General features: G+C 48.4%; 1 pseudogene; it reads left to right on the top strand.

Annotated features, from left to right (window-relative positions):
• Nucleotides 1–8158: 8158 nt before the first annotated feature.
• LOC147677635 (Golgi integral membrane protein 4-like) lies at nt 8159–9668 on the top strand (annotated as a pseudogene).
• Nucleotides 9669–27623: the final 17955 nt, after the last annotated feature.

Below are 27623 nucleotides of genomic sequence, written 5' to 3'. Positions count from 1 at the left end.
GTTTTTGGGGAAGCGAGTTCCAAAGCTTTGCCGTGTTAAATGAAAATCTTCTCCCACCAGTGCGGGCCTTTTTGACTCTAGGCACCATCATGCATGAGTGCAGAGTGAGTGCAGAGTGACAGTGAGTGCAGAGTGACAGTGAGTGCAGAGTGACAGTGAGTGCAGAGTGACAGTGAGTGCAGAGTGACAGTGAGTGTAGAGTGACAGTGAGTGACAGTGAGTGCAGAGTGACAGTGAGTGCAGAGTGACAGTGAGTGTAGAGTGACAGTGAGTGCAGAGTGACAGTGAGTGCAGAGTGACAGTGCAGAGTGACAGTGAGTGTAGAGTGACAGTGAGTGTAGAGTGACAGTGAGTGCAGAGTGACAGTGAGTGACAGTGAGTGCAGAGTGACAGTGAGTGCAGAGTGACAGTGAGTGCAGAGTGACAGTGAGTGTAGAGTGACAGTGAGTGCAGAGTGACAGTGAGTGTAGAGTGACAGTGAGTGACAGTGAGTGCAGAGTGACAGTGAGTGTAGAGTGACAGTTAGTGTAGAGTGACAGTGAGTGCAGAGTGACAGTGAGTGCCAATTGAAAGTGAGTGCCGAGTGACAGTGAGTGCAGAGTGAGTGCAGAGTGACAGCGAGTGCAGAGTGACAGTGAGTGTAGAGTGACAGTGAGTGACAGTGAGTGTAGAGTGACAGTGAGTGCAGAGTGACAGTGAGTGCAGAGTGACAGTGAGTGTAGAGTGACAGTGAGTGCAGAGTGACAGTGAGTGCAGAGTGACAGTGCAGAGTGACAGTGAGTGTAGAGTGACAGTGAGTGCAGAGTGACAGCGAGTGCAGAGTGACAGTGAGTGACAGTGAGTGCAGAGTGACAGTGAGTGCAGAGTGACAGTGAGTGCAGAGTGACAGTGAGTGTAGAGTGACAGTGAGTGCAGAGTGACAGTGAGTGCAGAGTGACAGTGAGTGCAGAGTGAGTGCAGAGTGACAGTGAGTGTAGAGTGACAGTGAGTGTAGAGTGACAGTGAGTGCAGAGTGACAGTGAGTGCAGAGTGACAGTGAGTGCAGTGACAATGAGTGCAGAGTGACAGTGAGTGCAGAGTGACAGTAGAGTGCAGAGTGACAGCAGAGTGCAGAGTGACAGCAGAGTGCAGAGTGACAGTGAGTGCAGAGTGACAGTGAGTGCAGAGTGACAGTGAGTGCCGATTGACAGTGAGTGCTGAGTGACAGTGAGTTTAATTTAATTTAATTAATTTAATTTAAAATCTTATATAGCGCGCAGCTACCCTAGGGCATCCCAGCGCTTCAAGACAACATCGGATGGTAAAGGGAACAGCATCGAGGCGTTATGCCGGAAACAGGAAGGTTTTAAGACCCTTGCGGAAACGCAGTGTGCAGGGCTCAGCTCGGAGTTTTTGGGGAAGCGAGTTCCAAAGCTTTGCCGTGTTAAATGAAAATCTTCTCCCACCAGTGCGGGCCTTTTTGACTCTAGGCACCATCATGCATGAGTGCAGAGTGAGTGCAGAGTGACAGTGAGTGCAGAGTGACAGTGAGTGCAGAGTGACAGTGAGTGCAGAGTGACAGTGAGTGTAGAGTGACAGTGAGTGACAGTGAGTGCAGAGTGACAGTGAGTGCAGAGTGACAGTGAGTGTAGAGTGACAGTGAGTGCAGAGTGACAGTGAGTGCAGAGTGACAGTGCAGAGTGACAGTGAGTGTAGAGTGACAGTGAGTGTAGAGTGACAGTGAGTGCAGAGTGACAGTGAGTGACAGTGAGTGCAGAGTGACAGTGAGTGCAGAGTGACAGTGAGTGCAGAGTGACAGTGAGTGTAGAGTGACAGTGAGTGCAGAGTGACAGTGAGTGCAGAGTGAGTGCAGAGTGACAGTGAGTGTAGAGTGACAGTGAGTGTAGAGTGACAGTGAGTGCAGAGTGACAGTGAGTTCAGAGTGACAGTGAGTGCAGAGTGACACTGAGTGCAGTGACAGTGAGTGCAGAGTGACAGTGAGTGCAGAGTGGCAGTGAGTGCAGTGACAGTGAGTGCAGAGTGACAGTGAGTGCAGAGTGATAGTGAGTGCAGAGTGACAGTAGAGTGCAGAGTGACAGCAGAGTGCAGAGTGAGTGCAGAGTGACAGCAGAGTGCAGAGTGACAGCAGAGTGACACTGGTTGCAGAGTGACACTGATTGCAGAGTGACAGTGAGTGCAGAGTGACAGTGATTGCAGAGTGACAGTGATTGCAGAGTGACAGTAAGTGCAGAGTGACACTGATTGCAGAGTGACAGTGAGTGCAGAGTGACAGTTATTGGAGAGTGACAGTGTGTACAGAGTGACCGTGAGTGCAGAGTGACAGTAGAGTGCAGAGTGACAGCAGAGTGCAGAGTGACAGCCGCGTGACAGTGATTGGAGAGTGACTGTGAGTGCAGAGTGACAGTGAGTGCAGAGTGACAGTGAGTGCAGAGTGACAGTAGAGTGCAGAGTGACACTGATTACAGAGTGACACTGATTGCAGAGTGACACTGATTGCAGAGTGACAGTGAGTGCAGAGTGACAGTGAGTGCAGAGTGACAGTGAGTGCAGAGTGACAGTAGAGTGCAGAGTGACACTGATTACAGAGTGACACTGATTGCAGAGTGACAGTGAGTGCAGAGTGACAGTGAGTGCAGAGTGACAGTGAGTGCAGAGTGACAGTGAGTGCAGAGTGACAGCAGAGTGCAGAGTGACAGCCGCGTGAGAGTGACACTGATTACAGAGTGACACTGATTGCAGAGTGACAGTAGAGTGCAGAGTGACACTGATTGCAGAGTGACAGTGACTGCAGAGCAACAGTGACTGCAGAGTGACAGTGACTGCAGTGTGTGAGTGTGCAGCGTGAACAGTGTGTAAGTGTGCAGGGTGCACATTGTGTGAGTGTTCAAGATGAGTGTGCAGGATGACCAGTGTGTGACTATGCAGGGTGAACAGTGTGAGTGTGCAGTGTGAGCAGTGTGTGAATGTGTAGGGGCAGTGTGTGAGTGTGCAGGAAACAAACACTCAAACTAAGTCCACCACACACATACATAACACCACACACATAAGACCACACACACACCATACACACATACACCACACACACATACCACACACACACACACACACCATATACACACCACACACACTTACACGACACACACATACCACACACACACCACTCTCACCACCACACACTCATCACCACTCACCACAACACACTCACTATCTACCACACACTCACCCCCACAGACTAACCCCCACAGACTAACCCCCACAGACTCACCCCCACAGACTCACCCCCACAGACTCACCACTACAAACACAACCACACACACAACAACACTACACCAGCCGTCAGTGCACGCTTTCACCAGGGCCAAACCCCACCAGCCATCAATGCACTCTTTCACCAAGCACAAACACCATCAGGCGTACAACACCAGGCAGCAGTCAGTGCATGCTTTTACAAGGCGCACTCACCAGCAACCGTCAGTGCACGCTTTCACCAAACACACACACCATCAGCCATCTTTGCACGCTTTTACCAAGCACACACCCACCAGCCGTCAGTGCACCCTTCCACCAGGCACACACACCTCCAGGCGCCAGTGCACTCTTCCACCAAGCACACACACCACCAGCCATCAGTGCACACATCAATTGTTAACGCATCCACAATAAACTATTGTAGCAATCGCAGTATGGTACACTTTACTTTGAAACATATTCATCTAAAGCACAGCATGGCACCATTGCTAAAATTACAATCCAACCTGCATAATTCCACTACACACCACATGCACAATGCCATTAGCTCAAACTCAAATAAATCTGAGCCCGATTGCATTTCTAATGCTTGTTTAATAAGTTATCAATTGCATGACTTTGTAAAAGGTAAAAAGTTAGTGGTTTTTATGTATATTTTTTGTATGTTTAATTGTACCCGTAAGGGACAGTGGTGCAGTAAACTTTGCGTTCATTTTTAAATTAAAATGCCCCTATTGATAGATGTTGGCTTGAATGCAGAGTGCAGTCTAGATGGATTTAGGTGAGCGTCACGGCATTGTTCACATTGTAACTTATTCTCAGGGGACGGCCATACAGCACTAGGGCATCTGTGGAATTCACAGTGCCCAGTTCAAACTCGGAAGGATGATGGACTAAGCCGGCCCAGCAAGAATGTCCATCTAAGCTGAATGTTGCACACAGCAGCAACAGGCGCGTTGACACCGAGGGCTATCCTGCCTCGCTTTGTATCCTCTTAAGTCCATTGCATTGTTTGGTTTCACACAAGTCTCCACTTTCTTATGATATGCAAATCTCCCCACTTTGAACATCATTTACCACTAAACTGCTTCTATGTGTTGATTGTTAAGGAGGAAGTGGGGACGTGCAGAGTAAAATAAAAAGCATTTGCAATGCAATGATCTCGCATTTGCGAGAGTTTGAGCTATTGGCATTGTAAATGGCAATGCTTTTTATTTAGCTGTTTTGAAAACGTGCAAGTGGTGTTAATAGTCCCTGCTTACGAGAAGCAAGGCTGACCTCTACTGCACCTATTTTACTGCCAGCCTTTGCTTCTATAAGTACAAAGTGCGTATTTACACACCGTTTGCAAATTTTCAAAACACATAAATAAAAGGCGTTGTCATTTACAATGCCAAAAATGTAAAAATAGAAATTAACAGCATAGATTCATACAATACAAAATGCAGACACAAGATATCCTAAAAAAATATATATGAAGTCCTGGACACTTCTGGTTTATCTGAGCAATAATACTTGAAGGCTCTCTAACAAAGAGTGTCCACAGTACACCCAGGAGAGCTGGATTTATGTCAATTTCTGGGGAAAACCTCGAACTTTCAAAATGAGTTCCATTCCGTTTCAATGCCTGCAATGGTACCGTATGTATAGCATCTATAGGCTCTAGTGTCATAACCCATCTCCCGCAGCCCACTCTAAAGTAGTCAGGTGACCCAACATAGTCCGATAATGGCTCCAAGAATCCCTGCACTGAAGGCCATTATCGTCCAAAGTGGCCCAGACCAGAGGCAGGGGTGTTCAATAACATGGGGATGCACAGAGCCACCCAGGGGCCCCATGCGAGTTCAGGGGTTCCAAGCGACGTCTGGGGCGGCCTTAGGCATGTGCAAGCTGTGCACCTGCACAGGGCCACCAAATCCCAGGGGCCACCACGCCAATATATATCCATAATATGATAATCCTCTGAGGATGGATACATATTTGCGTGGGTGCCCCTGGCAGGGATTTGGCGGCCCCCGGTTCTGTTCCACTTCCAAACACCTTCCTGAGCTCCGGGAGGGGGGGGGGGGGGGGGGGGGGGGGGGGGCTCTGCCCCGCCCGGACCCCCTCTTCTGGGGCCCCCTAAGTACACTCTCTGCCCAGGGCCGCCATGAGCCTAGAGCCACCCCTGCGACGTCAGGGGCCTTCATCCCGCACGCGCAGGCTTTAAACATCTGTTCTTTGCACGACCTGCCTGGAGATGTCACCTCAAAAGTAGAAAAGTGAACCTACCTGCACCCGATTACAAACGGCTACTGTACAAAACTACACTGGTGGTTTCACAGCGCCTGTGGTTTCGATGAAATGTTGGCACCTGCCAGTGCGCGCTCTTTTCAGCTTGTGCTTTATGGGGGAAGAAATGGGGGTGCACTTTCCTACATCTGTTTCGCGTCAGCATATTTGCTGGTAGCTCTGGACGATGATGAAAGCAGACCCCTGCCATGACATGGCAGAATACTGACGGCCGCGTCACACACTACACGGGGCCAGGGTGCAGTCGCATGTGCAGAAACTGCCCGTACAGCGCACGCTATTGATGGAGACGGAAACGAAAATACGGCGTTGATTCAATGAATGAGTGAATCCCACCACGGGGCTCCTCGTTAACAAGTGTTAGACAGACAGGCGGCCTCGGAGCTGCCAAGCGGCCCCCTGCCAGGGGGGTGGGGGGGCACTCATTCACCCACCGCAGACCGCCCCCTGGGGCTCCTAGGCCCGTACGTACCCCGGTGAATCCCAGAATGCAGTGCTGCTGGCCCCAGAGATCTGACGTACCTCACAACTATTAACTGGCCCGGAGCAGGAGTTTGAATCCCCTGCAAAATCAACTAGCATTTAATGTGTCTGAGGCCCATTTGAGCAATATTAAACGGTGCAATCACAACAGCTATTGCTTACAGCACTATTAAACAGAAATGAGGCACTTGTTGAAGAGGTGTGGCGCAGTGGCCAGGGTGCCTGACTCCAAACCACAGGGTTCACGGTTCGATCCCCGCCTCTGGCGGCAAGTTAGCCCAGCACTGTGAGACTCAAATGCCGGCTGTCTACTAATTAATGTTTCATCCGTATTTTAAATTACATTTAGTGCGTGCGGCTGTCAGGGCAAACCTGCAGTGCTCCTATGCAAAGGGTATGTATGGACCATGGCCCAGTCACTCTTTCGTTGTATAGCGACGACGCTTGCGGCACTGGTTGAGAGTAGCAATACATACGTAGCTGCGCTATATGTGCATGTGAGAGGATTTTTCCATTCCGGCACTATGCAAAATGGCGCACGAGAAAGAGAGTATATGTAGGCAGGAAGGCGGGCGGCCATGCGTTCCTGCTCACCTGTGGGATCCGTCTCACAGAAGCTCGGCGGCATAGCTGAGTAAAACCACATCCGAGAGGTCCTGAGTAGGTCTCCCACGCTGGGCATTGCATCATAAAAGAAAATACACGTATTTCTTAGGTCATATTTACAGGTTTTTACACTTTGAAGCAACTTCAGTGCGCCCGCATGCGAGAACACACGAAAAAACACATTTAAGATAGACACGGGACTATAAAAGAATGGACATAGGGAACATGTTTAGGGGTGGGGTCTAGTTTAGGCAGCGCCACTGGAATTAAGCAGCAGGAGATGACCAAATTAAGCGGCCGTGCTGACTAAATTATTCGGCAAAAAGAGGCAAATTAGGTCGCACAATACAGCACATTTTGTGATAGAATGACTTCAAAATGTGGTAATTTTCACCAATTTTAACACTGTTTTAGCAAAGATTTCATCTCAGTACCAATAAACTTCTGAAAGATGACCAGTCAACTTTTGTGAAGGGCTTTCCACTGCAAGGCAACATGGGTTGCCGTTTAAAAAAAATGTAAGTAACTTGTTTAAACTAAAAACATTTTTTTCCCCAAAATCTGTAACTTATGCAGCAGATTATGGACTATACAGCCCATGCGGCAAAATCTTAATTATGTGGAAAACGCTGGAATAAAAAAATCACATAATTACAGTGGCCCTTATTGGAAGGTTTTCTGATCCTGGTTAGTTTGATGGCGGTAGAGCTGGGACTTTTTCATGGAAAATTCAACCTAACAGCACAGGACCCCCAGTGGGTCCAAACACTAGCCTGTCGGGTGTGCCCTCCTGTGGCACTAAGGTGGTGGCGGCTCTACTATGGGGGCTCCCTGCGTGGGGCGCAGGCAGCCTCACTCAGGGGCTAAAGACGCGTTAGCACCTGTGCACATAGAGAGCGACTTAGATTGTGTGTTAATGATGGAAAGCCCCACAACTTTGTTTATTCCTATTTCTTTGTATTCCACCTGGCTGGGGACCTCGTGATTTGTGTGTTTCCGGTACCAGGAGGTGTCCTGGTGTCAGATCTGGTGTGAGTTTGGCTGCAGACTCTCTGGTCCCTCGGACGCACAGAGTGCAGCGTTGTGGAAACGGGCCACTTCCACGGAAAAGGGGATGCGCTGTGCGTCAAAGGCCACGTGCTTCCTGCAGGAAGATTCGCCTCAGAGTCTTTGATCGCATCCATGTCAGGGGTCGAGGAGCCCCCTCACAGGCTCTGAAGGGCCAGGCGTGCCCGGAAAGGCGCACAGCACGTGCAGTGACCTACACACGGGATGGCAAAGCTGCACTGCTCAGGGCGCGGACTACTTAGACAGCCAGGGTTGATGCTGTCTGGCACGCAAGGCGCGTTGACTCGACGTAACAGTGCGGCGCTGTGTATCAGAGCAACGTCATAATCCGGGGGGCTCAGCTGGGCTAGATAAGGCCGCGCAGGGCCCATAAGTCTGTCAGTCGGACATTGCGGTCAAGATGATCACGGGAGTCCGAGGGCCCGGCCCTCCTGACGAGGAACCAGGCTCTCCGGCCATGATGGGACTCTGCGCCTGCGGGTTTCGCAGGCAGACGAGGATTCTGCAGGTAGTCCTCTGCCTGCTGGCCTTCGTGACGTGCCTGGGGTCCGTGATCTACCTGTACAGGCACTCACAGCTCCAGTTCCAGCAGCAGCAGGAGACGCTCTCCGGCCTGGTGGGAGTGATGTATGAGCAGCGGTCCAGTCTGGAGCAGTCCCTTGAGAAGGAGCGTGCGGAGCACAAGACCCAGGAAGATTTTGGGGTACATAAATTAAAAGCTCAAGAAGCCCTGAGCAAGGAGAAGGAAGGCGCCATGAACCCCGACGTCACCCTCCCCTCTCGGCACATGACCCTGAAGAACCAGCATGAAGGAGCCAAGAAGCAGCTCCTTGACTTACAGGCGCAGTATAACTCCCTAAAGCTGGAAAACCGGCGCGCGTTGGAGCGCCACAACCAGAAATAAGCCCAGCTCCAGCGGGAGAATGAGAACCACGTGGAAATGCTGATGGATACAATATCGAAACTATTGGAAGACAGTACAGTTCTTCGCAATGCATTTGAAGAGGTCCGCTCTAAGCTGTGTAGTGCGCAGGAGCAGCTGAATAAGATGCATCAGCTGAACGAAGCTCTTCGGAGGATACCAAGCTACAAGCTGGTCCCAGCCCTGAGGCACCACCCATTGCAATTACAGGCCCCAGATGAGAAGCCTTCCCGAGCCTTTGATGCTGAATTGCAGCGCATTCGCGAACAGACTGGCCTCCAAGAGAATACTCTGGCGACACCGACAGACTCTGGGAAGAAAACCCCAGAAAGTGCTGCCCAGACTGCAGTATCTATCGGAAAATTGTTGGCACCCCCGACGGGGTCTCTTGAAGTTCCGACTGGACTCCAAGCGAACAATCTGGAGACGCCATTAGACTCTGGGAAGAAAACCCCAGAACGTGCTGCCCAGACTGCAGTATCTATCGGAAAATTGTTGGCACCCCCGACGGGGTCTCTTGAAGTTCCGACTGGACTCCAAGCGAACAATCTGGAGACGCCATTAGACTCTGGGAAGAAAACCCTAGAACGTGCTGCCCAGACTGCAGTATCTATCGGAAAATTGTTGGCACCCCCGACGGGGTCTCTTGAAGTTCTGACTGGACTCCAAGCGAACAATCTGGAGACGCCAGCAGACTCTGGGAAGAAAACCCCAGAAAGTGATGCCCAGGCTTTGGAATCTATCAGACAATTGTTGGTACTCTTCAGGGACTCTTGAAGTTCTGCCACAGCCAGCCTTGCCTCGGTGGCTATCAAATGATAGAGATAGCCGTGCGGTGCGTTTCTAGAGGACGGTGGATAGCATCCAGGCTGGAGAGGAGCTGTTAAAAGAATTAAAGACGATAAACTTCAACATCAGAAACAGCACCATCTACTATGATGAATTTGGGAATATGAATATTGGCTATGACATAGTGACCTGGACGGTGGACAAGAATGGGATGCCTTTTATGCCCTGTTGGCGAGTACACAGGAAATCTGACCCTTGATGCTGATCAGATTCAGTGCCACACGGAGAGACAGCTAACAACCTTTGATAGCTCTATACTCCAGTGTGTGTGAAAGAGAAAGGGTACTGTGCAAGCTCTCCATCGAAAGGGGCCAAATTAGGAATTTAAGGAAAACTGGATTCCACTCCATTCTTGCAAGCCAGGTACTGGAAGCAATATTACTCTCCTTTGCTGAAGACAGTAGTGGAACATCTTATTCCCCTCCAACCAGGAGAGACTAATGGAAGCCAGGTTGCTCTTCTTCATTCAAAGATAATCCACTGACTCTCAGCCAGCAGAGATTAGTGGAAACCACTCTCAGCGGAGCATATTGGAAGCAATGCCATCCACTTCCACCCGAGAGAGTATTGAGGGCTCTTTTATTCTCCCCTTCCCAGCAGAGAGTAATGGAAGACATAGCACTTTTTTCCACCCAGAAGAGAGCCATGGAAGTCGCCCTACTCTTCCTGCTCAGAAGAGAGAAGTAGAATCTTCCTACTCACTCCAGCCAAGACAGACTGATGAACGCTAACCACCTCTCCACCCAGAAGAGAACAGCAGCAGCCAATGTTACCTTCTCCACCCAGCCATTATACACTCCCCCTTTCTCACCACGGCAGTGCCAAGGGGCTTCAAATATCCTTTGCAGAATTTTTGCCCACTAGTTTTTTAAAATGAGTTTAGCACTTTTTTGAGAGGTCTGTCTGCTGCCCTTTGTTTTCCTTTTTTTGACATGATGTCTCTCAGCACAGTGGTACCCTACACCTCCGCTATACTTTTTAAATACTAATTCTTTGTAACTTATGTACATGATGGCTATTCCTTTCACCGTTCAAAGATGGCCGCTGGACTGATGATCATCTCTAAATCTGAGGTACGTGGTCCATCAGCATGATGGAGGTAATGCTCTCTGCCACTCTGTCAAATAGAGCACCTTCTTTCAAATGCTGAATCCCTCAGTAAAGAATGATTATATCTGAACTCAGTTTGTGGAATCTCACACATCCAGTGATCCTTATACTCTTTAATAAAGCATCAGAAATATTAAAAAAATAAAATAAAATAGACCAGACCTTTACTTGTATCTTGCTTATTCTTTACAAACCGTAGTGTTTTTCGTTTGAGACCACGGCAAGGAAACCATGTTTTTTCCTTTCTGTGTACTGGACCACGTACTCTAGTTTCAGAGCTGCAGATTTATGGTGCACTAGAGCGTTCTAATCCTTACCAGCTCAATCACCACAGTGCACTCCACTCCGCTAGATGTAGCCGGCTAATGGTTGATAACCAGAGATGTGGGATGTTAGCATAAACGCTGTCTAAAATGTAATATTATTTTGATTAATAATGCCTCAAAGTCAATCGCCGTGACATCCTTGTCATCACATACTTCAGCACAAAACAGGGCTGGGGGGTAACGTTGTGTTGAAATAGCTTAGAAGCCTTCTTTGGGTACTGGCCTGCAAACACCTGAACCTCTATGGTTAATTGCCCATGAAAGTCCTGAGCCACGTGATGTCTTTACAGTCTTCAGGTCAGAAACAATTACTTTGATATGCGTTTTTCATCATTGAAATGTTGTTTGTATCCCACAAGCAGCAAAAGTATTTATGGGTGAGATTTCCTACTTCGAGCTAGTCTAGTAAAAGCAAGTGCTGGGAATGCAGTGTATTTTCACTAGATCCTTATTATTTAATCTTAATATATTTTAGGCACAAAGTGTTTCTCTTGCATTTTTGCTTCTTGGTTAGTGCTGATTTAGCATAGTTAAATGCTCGGAGAGGGACAGATTGTTGCCGGAAAGTCTTTAGTAGTGTTTACATTTACTTCCAGTGAATGCTTTGCATGCAGGCTCACTTGCAACATGATAGACGTTAAAATAGATGCATATTCTTGTAATAGCCTCTGACTAAATGCAGTAAAATGGTGCATGGATCACCATTAACTTATTTGTGTCGTAGGAATCACTGTAGAAGGGCTTTGGGCATCAAGGTTTCTTCAGATGGAGTCTGGGTATCGGGGTTCAGGGAAGGATTCATGGGAATGTTTTCTATACAAAGGGTAAAGTCAAGCAATCCGTAATAAGGTATATGTTATGTAGATTTTCGGACCTGAGTCTCACAGTAGTAACAGGTTGGTTCCTAATTAATGCTGAAAGGTGAAACGAGAAAAGCGCCCCGAGTTGGAAAGGTTGCGATAGTCTAGTAACTGGTGGAAGTCTTTTTAAAAAAACAATAATTTGTAGGTGAAGTGGTAACATACACATTTCAGGCGACAGACCAGTAGTATGGAAATTCCATCCTACTACATTGCATGTCGGTATTCATTCCTGACTCGAGGTTCTTTCTTACGGCAAACCAATGGTAGGAGAATGTGCTAGCAGTTAAGAATGTATTTATGAGAGTCCCAAACAACAACAAAGGAGACTTAACAGAGCACCAAAATATACTTTAACAAGCCTCACTTTTTCTTTTTTTAGATTTCTCCGCAATACCCCTTGTACGTACTACAGTGGGAAATAAATGTTTTAGTTTTAATAGTGTGACCAAGATGAAAACTTTCTTGCAGGTGTTGCTCCGGGAAAATGGGCCAAACGGGTTGTTGGTGCTTCTCTGTCATGAACATCTGGTTTAGGAGGTGGTTTATGAATTGTTTGTTTATGCTATTTTTAAGACCCTTTTGTCTTCACTGTATGAAAAACAATATTAGTTTTCACAGTCCCGGATTACTTTTTTTCTATTGGTTTATAAACATTTTTGCTGGTTGGTATAGAGCATGGGTACTCACAAACTTTGTCTCGGGGGCCAAATTTACAGTGTGGTTTGTGTCCGAGGGCCGCACCGGTTGTGGTGGGGTCAGTGGGGGAGGGTGCGGGCTAGAGCAACAAAAAAACTGACCATGAGGTTGATCATAGGTCCCTGCAGCGGATGCCTTCGTCCACTGAGCCACCAGACCCGGCATACACACATCTCTCTCCCTCACTCACTCACTCTCTCTCTCCCGCTCTCTCTCCTTCCCTCTCTCCCTCCCTATCTCGTCCCCTCTCTCCCTCCCTCGCTCCCTCTCTCTCTCACTCCCTCACTCACTCCCTCTCACTCTCTCCCTCTCACTCTCTTCCTCCCTCTCTCCCTCACGCCCTCCCTCACTCCCTCCCTCTCTCCCTCCCTCTCTCACTCCCTGTTTCACTCCCTCTTGTTCCCGCTCTCTCTCCCTCCCTCGCTCCCTCTATCTCTCCCTCGCTCCCACCCTCTGTCTGTCTCTCTCATTCCCGCTCTCTCACTCTCTCTCACTCCCCTCACCCTCCCTCACTCCCTCACTCCCTCACTCCCTCTCTCTCCCTCACTCCCTCTCTCTCTCTCACTCCCTCTCTCTCACTCCCTCACTTATTCCCTCTCTCCCTCCCTCTCTCCCTCGCTCCCTCTCTACCTCGCTCCCTCCCTCTCTCGCTCCTTCCCTCTCCCTCCCTCTCTCTGTCTGTCTCTCACTCTCTCTCTCACTCCCTCCCCCTCTCTCTCTCACTCCCTCTTTCACTCCCTCCCTCTCTCTGTCTCACTCCTCTCACTCTCTCACTCCCCCTCTCTCTCCCTCTCTCCCTCTCTCCCTCTCTCCCTCCCTCCCTCGCTCGCTCCCTCGCTCCCACCCTCCCTCGCTCCCTCTCTCCCTCCCTCTCTCCCACCCTCCCTCTCTCTCGCTCCCTCCCTCTGTCTCTCATTCCCGCTCTCTCACTCCCTGTCTCTCACTCCCTCTCTCACTCCCCTCTCTCCCTCCCTCCCTCCCTCACTCCCTCTCTCTCCCTCACTCCCTCTCTCTCCCTCACTCCCTCTCTCTCACTCCCTCACTTGTTCCCTCTCTCCCTCCCTCGCTCCCTCGCTCCCTCCCTCTCTCGCTCCTTCCCTCTCCCTCCCTCTGTCTGTCTGTCTCTCACTCCCTCGCTCCCTCGCTCCCTCCCTCGCTCGCTCGCTCGCTCCATCTGTCTCCCTCCCTCGCTCCCTCACTCCCTCTGTCTCCCTCCCTCGCTCCATCACTCCCTCTGTCTCCCTCCCTCTGTCTGTCTCTCTCATTCCCGCTCTCTCACTCCCTGTCTCTCACTCCCTCTCTCTCACTCCCTGTCTCTCACTCCCCTCTCCCTGCCTCACTCCCTCTCTCTCCCTCTCTCTGACTCCCTGTCTCTCACTCCCTCTCTCTCACTCCCTCCCTCACTCCCTCTCTCTCCCTCACTCCCTCTCTCCCTCCCTCTCTCCCTCTCTCTCACTCCCTCGCTTGTCCCCTCTCTCCCTCCCTCTCTCCCTCGCTCCCTCCCTCTCTCGCTCCTTCCCTCTCCCTCCCTCTCTCTCTCACTCCCTCCCCCTCTCTCTCTCACTCCCTCTTTCACTCCCTCCCTCTCTCTGTCTCACTCCTCTCACTCTCTCACTCCCTCGCTCTCCCCCTCCCTAGCTCTCCCCCTCCCTCGCTCTCCCCCTCCCTCGCTCTCCCCCTCCCTCACTCCCTCACTCCCTCTCCCCCTCCCTCGCTCCCTCGCTCCCTCTCCCCCTCCCTCCATCACTCCCTCTGTCTGTTTCTCTCTGTCTCCCTCCCCCTCACTTCCCCCTCCCCGTCTCCCTCCCTCTCTCTCTCCCCCTCACTTCCCCCTCCCCATCTCCCTCCCTCTCTCACTCTCCCCCTCACTTCCCCCTCCCCCTCCCCGTCTCCCTCCCTCTCTCACTCCCCCCCTCACTTCCCCCTCCCGTCTCCCTCCCTCACTCACTCCCTCTCTCTCCCTCACTCCCTCTCCCTCCCTCTCTCTCACTCCCTGTCTCTCACTCCCTCTCTCTCACTCCCCTCTCTCCCTCCCTCTCTCCCTCGCTCCCACCCTCTCTCGCTCCTTCCCTCTCCCTCCCTCTGTCTGTCTGTCTGTCTCTCACTCACTCTCTCTTTCACTCCCTCCCCCTCTCTCTCTCACTCCCTCTTTCACTCCCTCCCTCTCTCTGTCTCCCTCCTCTCACTCTCTCACTCCCTCTCTCCCCCTCCCTAGCTCCCTCGCTCTCCCCCCCTCACTCCCTCACTCCCTCTCCCCCTCCCTCGCGCCCTCTCCCCCTCCCTCCATCACTCCCTCTGTCTCCCTCCCTCTGTCTGTCTGTTTCTCTCTGTCTCCCTCCACCTCACTTCCCCCTCCCCCTCCTTCTCTCACTCTCCCCCTCACTTCCCCCTCCCGTCTCCCTCCCTCTCTCACTCTCCCCCTCACTTCCCCCGCCCCACCCCGTCTCCCTCCCTCTCTCACTCCCCCCTCACTTCCCCCTCCCGTCTCCCTCCCTCTCTCACTCTCCCCCTCACTTCCCCCTCCCCATCTCCCTCCCTCTCTCTTTCTCCCCCTCACTTCCCCTCCCTGTCTCCCTCCCTCTCTCACTCTCCCCCTCCCCGTCTTCCTCCCTCTCTCACTCTCCGTCTCACTCCCCGTCTCCCTCACTCCCTCTCTCCCTCGCTCTCTCTACCTCCCTGTCACCCTCTGTCATCTCACCCTGCCTGTGTGTCAGCCTGGGCTGAGAAAACTTCAAGGCGCACACACACACACAGCCACCCAAGCACTTCACAGGTCATTAAAGGCCATTTGCATGCTAATGAGGCGTTGTTGTATTTCACCTCATCTTAGGCCCCTGCAGCTCCACTCTGGCTATGCGAGAATCGCCCGGCCCCCACAGAGCAGCAGAGACTCTCAGAGTCGCGCTGCAGCAGACACTCTTTAAAAAAAAAAAATACATGGGTACGATGTTTGCAAGGTCCGCGGGCCGCCAAGGAAGGCTTGCCGGGCCGCCACCGGCCCGAGGGCCGTACTATGAGTACCCATGATTTAGAGAATGTTGATCCAAAAATCCCCGTGCTATTTTAGTGTAACAGAAAACAAGTGTACTTGGTTTTCTGACTATTAAGCACCTGCATATTTATTATGCAATTGGCTTTCAATGCTAATGCATGACTTAAATATAAAAAAGTCGGTGTATTATAATCTTCTACTGCTGTCGTAGCACTACCTCTCAAATGAATTATACCATGTTTCAGAGATGTAAAATGCTATTTTTGTTTATTTTACCTGGCAGTACTTTTAGTCAAGTACCTCAAATGAAAATGTTATTTTCCATGTCTCTTACTTGATTGGTTACTGTCTGTTTTTGCAGTGAATGAAAACATTTTTCAGTGATTTTGCTTCCCCGTTTGCGGGGAGTGCCTATTTGTGCGACAGGACATGCATAATAACATTTAGTTTTTTTCTATCCTCAAATTTTTCTTTGTTTTTAGATCGAACCTACTAGACTGCTCATGCACTGTCTTGCAAGGCATTTTGTGGCTACCAAAAACATGGAGGGACTTGGATCCCACCCATTGCTTACCATTGGTTGGCTTTCCTTGTTATTCTCATATGCCTGCTTCTTATCTTGCCAGTCTTGTGTTTGTCCTTCCCATGTAGCATGCATCTTTACAATTTACAATTACTTCTTTTTTAATTTTTATGAAGTACTGCTGTAAGTGCATGTGTTTTCTTGTCTCCTCCCTCATGTACATCTCTACCCCCCACTCGGTTAGCTCTGTTGCCTGACTGCTTCTCCACGCCATCTTAAACTCTTGCCCCTGTGCTTCAACTATTACCCCAACCAGCACCCTCCATTGTGCTTCGACCCACCAATGTGTTGCTTTCTGTTCTTCCATTCCTTGTTGCTTTTGCGTGCACTCCTGCCCTACCCCTATTGCTTTTGCATACACTACTGTGTTGCTTCGCCGTCACCACCCCTTCTTTCTTCACCTACCTCCCCTCAACCCTACCCATGTTGCTGTGCAGCATCACTCAGCGCCACCACAGTATCACTCAGCGTCACCCCAGCATCACTCAGTGCCACCACACCATCACACAGAAGCACCACAGCATCACAGCAGCATCACTCAGCACCACCACAGCATCACTCAGCACCACCACAGCATCACTCAGTGCCACCACAACATCACTCAGTGCCACCATAGCATCACCACAGCATCACTCAGTGCAACAGCAGCATCACTCTGCGCCACCACAGCGCCACCACAGCATCACTCATGGCCACCACAGCATCACTCAGCGATACCATAGCATCACTCAACACAACCACAGCATCAATCAGCAGCACCACCACAGCATCACGCAGCACCACATCAGTGTCACTCAGCATCGCCGTTGCACTAGAACACCACCACATCACTATCACTCAGCAAGACGTGAGTATCATTCAGTATCACCTCAGCATCGTCTCCACACCAGTCACCACCACCACCACCACCACTACCACCTGAGCATCCCCTCAGCCTGCTCTCGGAATCTGGCATCTGTTGATTTCCCCCTAGCGTCTGGCCGCTGCTAGTGTTATAATACGGGTACTAGTTCCCAACCTTCCCCCTCCGATTGTTTATGCCTCCTCAAAAAAAAAACTTTACCAAAGAACCAATGGAATAGACAGAAACAAGTTGCCAGCATTGCAAGAACAAAAGAAAACTGAGGACTTTTTTATTGTTAATACTTTTTTCAATATGGTCATTCAGTTTTACAGAATGCCTTCTTGGTCATATATAAGGTAACAAAAATGCTTCTGACACTGTTGTATTAAAACTTTTCAGCATGCTGCACAGCAGCCACACTTCTCTACAGCACAGCTTAAAGACATTGGTAAAGTCAATAGCTCTGGCTAAACTCTTATAAGGCCCCAAAGGCGAGACCTATTGGCTATGCCAATGCTTGTCCTGTAATGACACAACAACCCAAAAAAAAATCTCTGCACGCTCGACGAGTTCTTGTTGTGCCATCCGTGGCTGCAGGCTGCACAAAGAAACTGTGTGAAATATGTATACTTCTTGAAGCAGAGATAACTAAGATTAATCACTATTAAAACATAAACATATCTAAAACAATCATAATAAGTATTTCCAGCTGTATGGAAAAAGATGGAAAAACTCTAGAGCAACAGAGAAGTAAGGAGGGACTCTCTGAGTGATTATTAAATGCAGTGTCGCTTTAAATGTGAAGACAGACATCTCTTAAGGAAGTTAAATCAAATCTTTATTACGTACATAACATGAAGAGTTTAAAGGGCACAGATATTCTACTATGTATTTTTCAGACAATTGTATAAAAAAAATGCAGTTGAAAAAATCTGAGGTTTTCACTGTTAAAAATATAGCAGGTGGATTTTCCATGAGGTAAATTCATTTTTTGTGTTAAGATTGTGAGAAATTTCAGAAATGCTGCAGCTGAGGTTGATACTAAAGGTTGAGTGCTTTCAGCATGAAAAAGGCAGTATATGCACACATGATTGTCCTTTTACTTCTCAAGTAGTCCATATGACTTGCTTATTCGAGGCAAATATCAATGGTTATGCTGTTTTGGCTAGCCCTCACCATCATTCATGTACGATTGACTCTAAATTCCTCACTCCGCCCCATAATACCTTGTTGTATCTGTATCCTCTCTCAGGAGGAGTGGTACCTCCCAGAAAGAGTGGGAATCCTCTGGTCTGGCCAATGGTATAAGACTCATCATGGCGGACCTTGCTTGACCAACCAATCAGTTTATTCCTCCGCCTACTCTCAAAGTCACTATCAAGGCTATGAGACCTCAGTGCTACTAGAGAACGAGGGTAATGAAGAACATAGATATTAAGGAAGGCACCACCAAATTCAATAATATTTAGAAATGTTGTGCCGAATGAGCTCTCTGAATATCTGAACATTGGAGGAGGACAAGGGGGTAAAGATAGATCAAGAACCCCTTCATTGAGTCCTCCTGCCACAAAACCCAGCTTGCTCCACTCTAAAGGATGTGTACATACCGCTGCTGGTTATACATTTAAAGAGAAACTGCTTCTGGTATTATTGAGTGAGACTGAACTGATAGAATCCATTGCTATATTTCAGCTATATAAGGAGGACGCGTTTGAAAAATTGAGCAAAAGCACCTCTGTGTTGTTGTGTCCCACTGCAGGAACTAGTTAGTGAACCTTCTTAAAACTTGTAGTTTATACTGGGTCGATTGCATAGGAGTCGCATATATGAATACTTTTCTTCTTGCTAGGCATCTACATGAACCATTTACTTTGATAAGTTTAGTATTCAATAGATTTTTGGGATGCTTAAAACACAGGACATAACAAAAAAGTGTATCTTCCAAGGTTGCTGTGACATTGGGAATATATATCTATGCTTGACCATAATTAAGATATGCGTCAAGTTTGTTGATATTCCAGTGTATGTAGCCCGGCTATCCCATCACAAACACTGCAGATACTGTTGGACCTCACATAGAGTATGAATATCCCTAATGTCATATGTCATGGCACTTTGACAGTGAAATGTAATCTTAATAAATCCATTTCAATATGTCAATTTAAAACAAAAAATTTTGAAAGTCAAACTGGTGGTTGCATCAGCCAATTAAACTGTTTCTATTACAGATTGAAAACATCATGATTTCTTGTGCAGCATCACTCATAAAACACATATTTTTATACCTTTGTCTAATGTCGATTAATGTATGTTAGCAATTGAACAAACAGTAAACTGGAAGTTTCGTTTAAAGTAAATTTTTCCCCTTAGGCTCTCAAACCTTCTTTGAAAAAATATCTTATTGAAACCAGAAACTCGTAATAACGCACTAAACCAGAAAAAAAATTTAAAGCAAGGTTTGTGAATTTTATCATTTTGAAAAACATGTTTACATTTTGAACAGATTTTTTATAATTCCAATTGTAGTACATGCTTATATCGGTTAGACGTAAAAGTTGTATACAAAAAATGTTTTGTGCGATGAATGTTCAAAATGTATCGAACTTATTGTGAAGAAAAAAGTTACTGGACCAGTGCATACCTTCAATCAAGGACATCAATTAAAAAAAAAAATTCCAAAGCGTGGCAAATTTGATGAATATTTTTTCCGTAACTTCTGAAGCAAAGTTTAGTGCAGAATTTAACATTACTAATAATGTGAGAAATTAGTTATTTAGAGTTGTCATATCGTGCTAAACCTGTAACCTTTTGCAAAATATTGAAAGTGTTTTATTTGGATTCTCACAAAATGGTTCATCATTGGGTTCCCACCCTGCTCACCAAATACTTCTAGGGTGTGCTACGCCTCCTGGCTACTGTGGAGCTGGTTTTCTTTGTGATTGTGACAGTGAGTGTGGAGGTGGTGATATGTGATTTTAAATTGGCTCAGGAACTCCTAACATGTAGTGATTTTAATAATGGAAGCCCTGATCAAACTTTAAAAAGTGATGGATCTTCATGAGACTTAAATTGATCTCAATTATCCTCAACAATGTTTTATGTATATCATAGCACTGCCACCCATTCATAGGATGAGAAATTACATTACTTGGAAGTGTAACAGCAGTGTTGGGAAATGCGTTCTACCAACTATGTATTTGGGGGGTCCTCGCTTCACCAAAGTGGTTCATGGTTGTCAATGCACAAGAAAACGCTGGATGTGACTCTGATACACACTTAAGCGTCAAGGCCACACTGTGCACTGCATGTGCTACCAGCCGGTCACACCACTACAGACTGGTCACGCCTGTGAATAGGGAGCCCATGGGTCAGGCAAATAATTGCTCATCACAGTTGAGCAACAAGTATGAAACACACCTGAACTATGCTTTTTACTATAATATGGAAGCGTTCCACTGTTTGGTGTCCGTCACTGTCCTAAAGATTTGAACATATATGACAACAGCATCCTGGTTTTGTGCTGGCAGCTACAAATGCAAAATCTGTATTTTTCAGACTTTCAGCAAAATGTATGTAATGCAGCTAAAAGTGCTTCATTTTAACCTTCTGGTTCATGGTTTAGTTAGTCCGGAGGACGAACCAATTTCTGTTTAAATCATCGTGGACGCATTTTACTATTATTTTACGGAACGTAGCACAGAAAGTTCTCCTGCTGGGCCAAGTTGTATGAAAGGGAAAGAGCAGAAATGCTCAATATATCAATCAATCAGGGATATGGGAAGCGCACTACTCACCCGTGAGGGTCTCAAGGCACTGGGGAGGAGTGAGGGGGGGGTCGGATGCAGCTCCGAGTCAGCCGAATATACACAAAGATATAGAGGATTTCTGCTCTCTCGTTGAGCTGGCGCACTGCGTGCAGCCTAGCACCAATGCAAGGGCACGACTTTAAGGGCAATATTGTTTTTTTGCAGAAAGGAATACATTCCTGCCCAAAACAATCCAAGAGGCATTTTCCTCTTTCTATGCGTGATGTAGAATGTATCACGTATAGAAAGAGAAAATGACGAGAAGGAAAAAATTATTTTCTTCTCGTTACATCACCATCTCTGCGGCGTACCGATTTGTTAAAATGTCTGGTTTACAAACTTTTATACATTTAGAATTAATTCAAAGCCACTGGCGTAACGAAAGTTGAGGGGGGCCCCCTTCAAGGTACATGAAGAGGCCCCCACACCGTATTGAATATGGAGCTCTCAGGCCTGAGTACGCTGCTGAGGGCTCCCCCCTGCAGGTCGCCCCCTCCCGCATTGCGGGGACTGCGGGGGCCTGTGTTACGCCAAATCAAAGCCATGGGTGGATGCATGGCAATGCCAATGCTCCACCCATGGAATTCTTCTGAGTGTTGCAATACATGTTTTTACAAAGCCACGCTGCTCTAGTCCCCCCATACCTTGTTTTGTAAATCGCCTTGCGTCACTTTGCGTGTGAGGACTACACTACTATTCAATGAATCTGGCCCCAAATGTCTCAGGTCCCTTCATTGGAGGGCCTGTGAAGGGACCTGAGACACTTGGGGCCTCTTCAGCATGAGTGACGGTGTCTCCTGTCTTCAGCATGAGTGACAGTGTGTGACAGTGTTGTCTGTCTTTAGCATGACTGACAGTATCTGACAGTGTCTCCTGTCATCAGCATGAGTGACAGTGTGTGACAGTGTCTCCTGTCTTCTGCATGAGTGACAGTGTCTCCTGTCTTCAGCATGAGTGACAGTGTTGCCTGTTTCCAGCATGAGTGACAGTGTCTCCTGTCTTCAGCATGAGTGACAGTGTTTGACAGTGTCTCCTGTTTCAGCATGAGTGACAATGTCTCCTGTCTTCAGCATGTGTGACAGTGTGTGACAGTGTCTCCAGTTTTCAGCATGAGTGACAGTGTCTCCTGTCTTCAGCATGAGTGACAGTGCGTGACAGTGTCTCCTGTCTTCAGCATGAGTGACAGTGTTAGTCAAAGTTTGTCCTGTCTTCAGCATGAGTGACAGTGTGTGACAGTATCTCCTGTCATCAGCATGAGTGATGGTGTTGCCTGTCTTCAGCATGAGTGATAGTGTCTCCTGTCTTCAGCATGAGTAACAATGTCTCCTGTGTTCAGCATGAGTGATGGTATCTCCTGTCTTCAACATGAGTGACAATGTGTGACAGTGTCTCCTGTCTACAGCATGAGTGACTGTATCTCCTATCTTCAGCATGAGTGACAGTGTGTGACAGTGTCTCCTGTCTTCAGCATGAGTGACGGTGTCTCCTGTATTCAGCATGAGTGACAGTGTGTGACAATGCCTCCTGTCCTCAGCATGAGTGACAGTGTCTCTTGTCTTCAGCATGAGTGACAGTGTGTGACATGGTCGCTTGTCTTCAGCATGAGTGACAGTGTCTCCTGTCTTCAGCATGACTGACAGTGTCTCCTGTCTTCAGCATGAGTGACAGTGTCTCCTGTCTTCAGCATGAGTCACAGTGTGTGACAGTGTCTCCTGTCTTCGGCATGAGTGACAGTGTCTCCTGCCTTCAGCATGAGTGGCAGTGTTGCCTGTCTTCAGCATGAGTGACAGTGTTGCCTGTTTTCAGCATAAGTGACAGTATCTCCTGTCTTCAGCATGAGTGACAGTGTTGTCTGTCTTCAGCATGAGTGGCAGTGTCTCCGGTCTTCAGCATGAATGACAGTGTGTGACAGTGCCGCCTGTCTTCAGCATGAGTGACAGTGTCTTCTGTCTTTAGCATGAGTGACAGTGTTGCATATCTTCAGCATGAGTGGCAGTGTTTCCGGTCTTCAGCATGAGTGGCAGTGTGTGACAGTGCCGCCTCTCTTCAGCATGAGTGACAGTGTCTTCTGTCTTTAGCATGAGTGACAGTGTTGCCTGTCTTCAGCATGAGTAACTGTGTCTCCTGTCTTCAGCATGAGTGTCAGTGTCTCCTGTCTTCAGCATGAGTGACAGTGTGTGACAGTGTCGCCTGTCTTCAGCATGAGTGACAGTGTCTCCTGTCTTCAGCATGAGTGACAGTGTGTGACAGTGTCTCCTGTCTTCAACATGAGTGACAGTGTGTCACAGTGTATCCTGCCTGCTGCATGAGTGACAGTGTGTGACAGTGTTGCCTGTCTTCAGCAAGAGTGACAGTGTCTCCTGTCTTCAGCATGAGTGACAGTGTGTGACAGTGTCTCCTGTCTTCCTCATCAGTGACAGTGTGTGACAGTGTATCCTGTCTTCAGCATGAGTGACAGTGTGGGACAGTGTCGCCTGTCTTCAGCATGAGTGTCAGTGTTTGACAGTGTATCCTTTCTTCAGCATGAGTGACGGTGTCTCCTGTCTTCAGCATGAGTGACAGTGTTGTCTGTCTTCAGCATGACTGACAGTGTCTCCTGTCTTCAGCATGAATGACAGTGTCTCCTGTCTTCAGCATGAGTGACAGTGTGTGACAGTGTCTCCTGTCTTCAGCATGAGTGACGGTGTCTCCTGTATTCAGCATGAGTGACAGTGTGTGACAATGCCTCCTGTCCTCAGCATGAGTGACAGTGTCTCTTGTCTTCAGCATGAGTGACAGTGTGTGACATGGTCGCTTGTCTTCAGCATGAGTGACAGTGTCTCCTGTCTTCAGCATGACTGACAGTGTCTCCTGTCTTCAGCATGAGTGACAGTGAGTGACAGTGTCTCCTGTCTTCAGCATGAGTCACAGTGTGTGACAGTGTCTCCTGTCTTCGGCATGAGTGACAGTGTCTCCTGCCTTCAGCATGAGTGGCAGTGTTGCCTGTCTTCAGCATGAGTGACAGTGTTGCCTGTTTTCAGCATAAGTGACAGTATCTCCTGTCTTCAGCATGAGTGACAGTGTTGTTTGTCTTCAGCATGAGTGGCAGTGTCTCCGGTCTTCAGCATGAGTGACAGTGTTGCCTGTCTTCAGCATGAGTGACAGTGTCTTCTGTCTTTAGCATGAGTGACAGTGTTGCCTATCTTCAGCATGAGTGGCAGTGTTTCCGGTCTTCAGCATGAGTGACAGTGTGTGACAGTGCCGCCTCTCTTCAGCATGAGTGACAGTGTCTTCTGTCTTTAGCATGAGTGACAGTGTTGCCTGTCTTCAGCATGAGTAACTGTGTCTCCTGTCTTCAGCATGAGTGTCAGTGTCTCCTGTCTTCAGCATGAGTGACAGTGTGTGACAATGTCTCCTGTCTTCAGCATGAGTGACAGTGTCTCCTGTCTTCAGCATGAGTGACAGTGTGTGACAGTGTCGCCTGTCTTCAGCATGAGTGACAGTGTCTCCTGTCTTCAGCATGAGTGACAGTGTGTGACAGTGTCTCCTGTCTTCAACATGAGTGACAGTGTGTCACAGTGTATCCTGCCTGCAGCATGAGTGACAGTGTGTGACAGTGTTGCCTGTCTTCAGCATGAGTGACAGTGTCTCCTGTCTTCAGCATGAGTGGCAGTGTCTCCGGTCTTCAGCATGAGTGACAGTGTGTGACAGTGCCGCCTGTGTTCAGCATGAGTGACAGTGTCTCCTGTCTTCAGCATGAGTGACAGTGTTTGACAGTGTCTCCTGTTTCAGCATGAGTGACAATGTCTCCTGTCTTCAGCATGTGTGACAGTGTGTGGCAGTGTCTCCAGTTTTCAGCATGAGTGACAGTGTCTCCTGTCTTCAGCATGAGTGACAGTGCGTGACAGTGTCTCCTGTCTTCAGCATGAGTGACAGTGTTAGTCAAAGTTTGTCCTGTCTTCAGCATGAGTGACAGTGTGTGACAGTATCTCCTGTCATCAGCATGAGTGATGGTGTTGCCTGTCTTCAGCATGAGTGATAGTGTCTCCTGTCTTCAGCATGAGTAACAATGTCTCCTGTGTTCAGCATGAGTGATGGTATCTCCTGTCTTCAACATGAGTGACAATGTTTGACAGTGTCTCCTGTCTACAGCATGAGTGACTGTATCTCCTATCTTCAGCATGAGTGACAGTGTGTGACAGTGTCTCCTGTCTTCAGCATGAGTGACGATGTCTCCTGTATTCAGCATGAGTGACAGTGTGTGACAATGCCTCCTGTCCTCAGCATGAGTGACAGTGTCTCTTGTCTTCAGCATGAGTGACAGTGTGTGACATGGTCGCTTGTCTTCAGCATGAGTGACAGTGTCTCCTGTCTTCAGCATGACTGACAGTGTCCCCTGTCTTCAGCATGAGTGACAGTGAGTGACAGTGTCTCCTGTCTTCAGCATGAGTGACAGTGTCTCCTGTCTTCAGCATGAGTCACAGTGTGTGACAGTGTCTCCTGTCTTCGGCATGAGTGACAGTGTCTCCTGCCTTCAGCATGAGTGGCAGTGTTGCCTGTCTTCAGCATGAGTGACAGTGTTGCCTGTTTTCAGCATAAGTGACAGTATCTCCTGTCTTCAGCATGAGTGACAGTGTTGTCTGTCTTCAGCATGAGTGGCAGTGTCTCCGGTCTTCAGCATGAGTGACAGTGTGTGACAGTGCCGCCTGTCTTCAGCATGAGTGACAGTGTCTTCTGTCTTTAGCATGAGTGACAGTGTTGCATATCTTCAGCATGAGTGGCAGTGTTTCCGGTCTTCAGCATGAGTGGCAGTGTGTGACAGTGCTGCCTCTCTTCAGCATGGGTGACAGTGTCTTCTGTCTTTAGCATGATTGACAGTGTTGCCTGTCTTCAGCATGAGTAACTGTGTCTCCTGTCTTCAGCATGAGTGTCAGTGTCTCCTGTCTTCAGCATGAGTGACAGTGTGTGACAATGTCTCCTGTGTTCAGCATGAGTGACAGTGTCTCCTGTCTTCAGCATGAGTGACAGTGTGTGACAGTGTCGCCTGTCTTCAGCATGAGTGACAGTGTCTCCTGTCTTCAGCATGAGTGACAGTGTGTGACAGTGTCTCCTGTCTTCAACATGAGTGACAGTGTGTCACAGTGTATCCTGCCTACAGCATGAGTGACAGTGGGTGACAGTGTTGCCTGTCTTCAGCATGAGTGACAGTGTCTCCTGTCTTCAGCATGAGTGACAGTGTGTGACAGTGTCTCCTGTCTTCCTCATCAGTGACAGTGTGTGACAGTGTATCCTGTCTTCAGCATGAGTGACAGTGTGGGACAGTGTCGCCTGTCTACAGCATGAGTGACTGTATCTCCTATCTTCAGCATGAGTGACAGTGTGTGACAGTGTCTCCTGTCTTCAGCATGAGTGACGGTGTCTCCTGTATTCAGCATGAGTGACTGTGTGTGACAATGCCTCCTGTCCTCAGCATGAGTGACAGTGTCTCTTGTCTTCAGCATGAATGACAGTGTGTGACATGGTCGCTTGTCTTCAGCATGAGTAACAATGTCTCCTGTGTTCAGCATGAGTGATGGTATCTCCTGTCTTCAACATGAGTGACAATGTGTGACAGTGTCTCCTGTCTACAGCATGAGTGACTGTATCTCCTATCTTCAGCATGAGTGCCAGTGTGTGACAGTGTCTCCTGTCTTCAGCATGAGTGACGGTGTCTCCTGTATTCAGCATGAGTGACTGTGTGTGACAATACCTCCTGTCCTCAGCATGAGTGACAGTGTCTCTTGTCTTCAGCATGAATGACAGTGTGTGACATGGTCGCTTGTCTTCAGCATGAGTGACAGTGTCTCCTGTCTTCAGCATGACTGACAGTGTCTCCTGTCTTCAGCATGAGTGACAGTGAGTGACAGTGTCTCCTGTCTTCAGCATGAGTGACAGTGTCTCCTGTCTTCAGCATGAGTCACAGTGTGTGACAGTGTCTCCTGTCTTCGGCATGAGTGACAGTGTCTCCTGCCTTCAGCATGAGTGGCAGTGTTGCCTGTCTTCAGCATGAGTGACAGTGTTGCCTGTTTTCAGCATAAGTGACAGTATCTCCTGTCTTCAGCATGACCGACAGTGTTGTCTGTCTTCAGCATGAGTGGCAGTGTCTCCGGTCTTCAGCATGAGTGACAGTGTGTGACAGTGCCGCCTGTCTTCAGCATGAGTGACAGTGTCTTCTGTCTTTAGCATGAGTGACAGTGTTGCCTATCTTCAGCATGAGTGGCAGTGTTTCCGGTCTTCAGCATGAGTGACAGTGTGTGACAGTGCCGCCTCTCTTCAGCATGAGTGACAGTGTCTTCTGTCTTTAGCATGAGTGACAGTGTTGCCTGTCTTCAGCATGAGTAACTGTGTCTCCTGTCTTCAGCATGAGTGTCAGTGTCTCCTGTCTTCAGCATGAGTGACAGTGTGTGACAATGTCTCCTGTCTTCAGCATGAGTGACAGTGTCTCCTGTCTTCAGCATGAGTGACAGTGTGTGACAGTGTCGCCTGTCTTCAGCATGAGTGACAGTGTCTCCTGTCTTCAGCATGAGTGACAGTGTGTGACAGTGTCTCCTGTCTTCAACATGAGTGACAGTGTGTCACAGTGTATCCTGCCTGCAGCATGAGTGACAGTGTGTGACAGTGTTGCCTGTCTTCAGCATGAGTGACAGTGTCTCCTGTCTTCAGCATGAGTGACAGTGTGTGACAGTGTCTCCTGTCTTCCTCATCAGTGACAGTGTGTGACAGTGTATCCTGTCTTCAGCATGAGTGACAGTGTGGGACAGTGTTGCCTGTCTTCAGCATGAGTGTCAGTGTGTGACAGTGTATCCTTTCTTCAGCATGAGTGACGGTGTCTCCTGTCTTCAGCATGAGTGACAGTGTTGTCTGTCTTCAGCATGACTGACAGTGTCTCCTGTCTTCAGCATGAATGACAGTGTCT

Source organism: Lissotriton vulgaris, chromosome 12 (genome assembly GCF_964263255.1).
Source record: "Lissotriton vulgaris chromosome 12, aLisVul1.2, whole genome shotgun sequence".
Taxonomy (NCBI): Eukaryota; Metazoa; Chordata; class Amphibia; order Caudata; family Salamandridae; genus Lissotriton; species Lissotriton vulgaris.
This window is presented reverse-complemented; position numbering and strand designations above follow the sequence as displayed.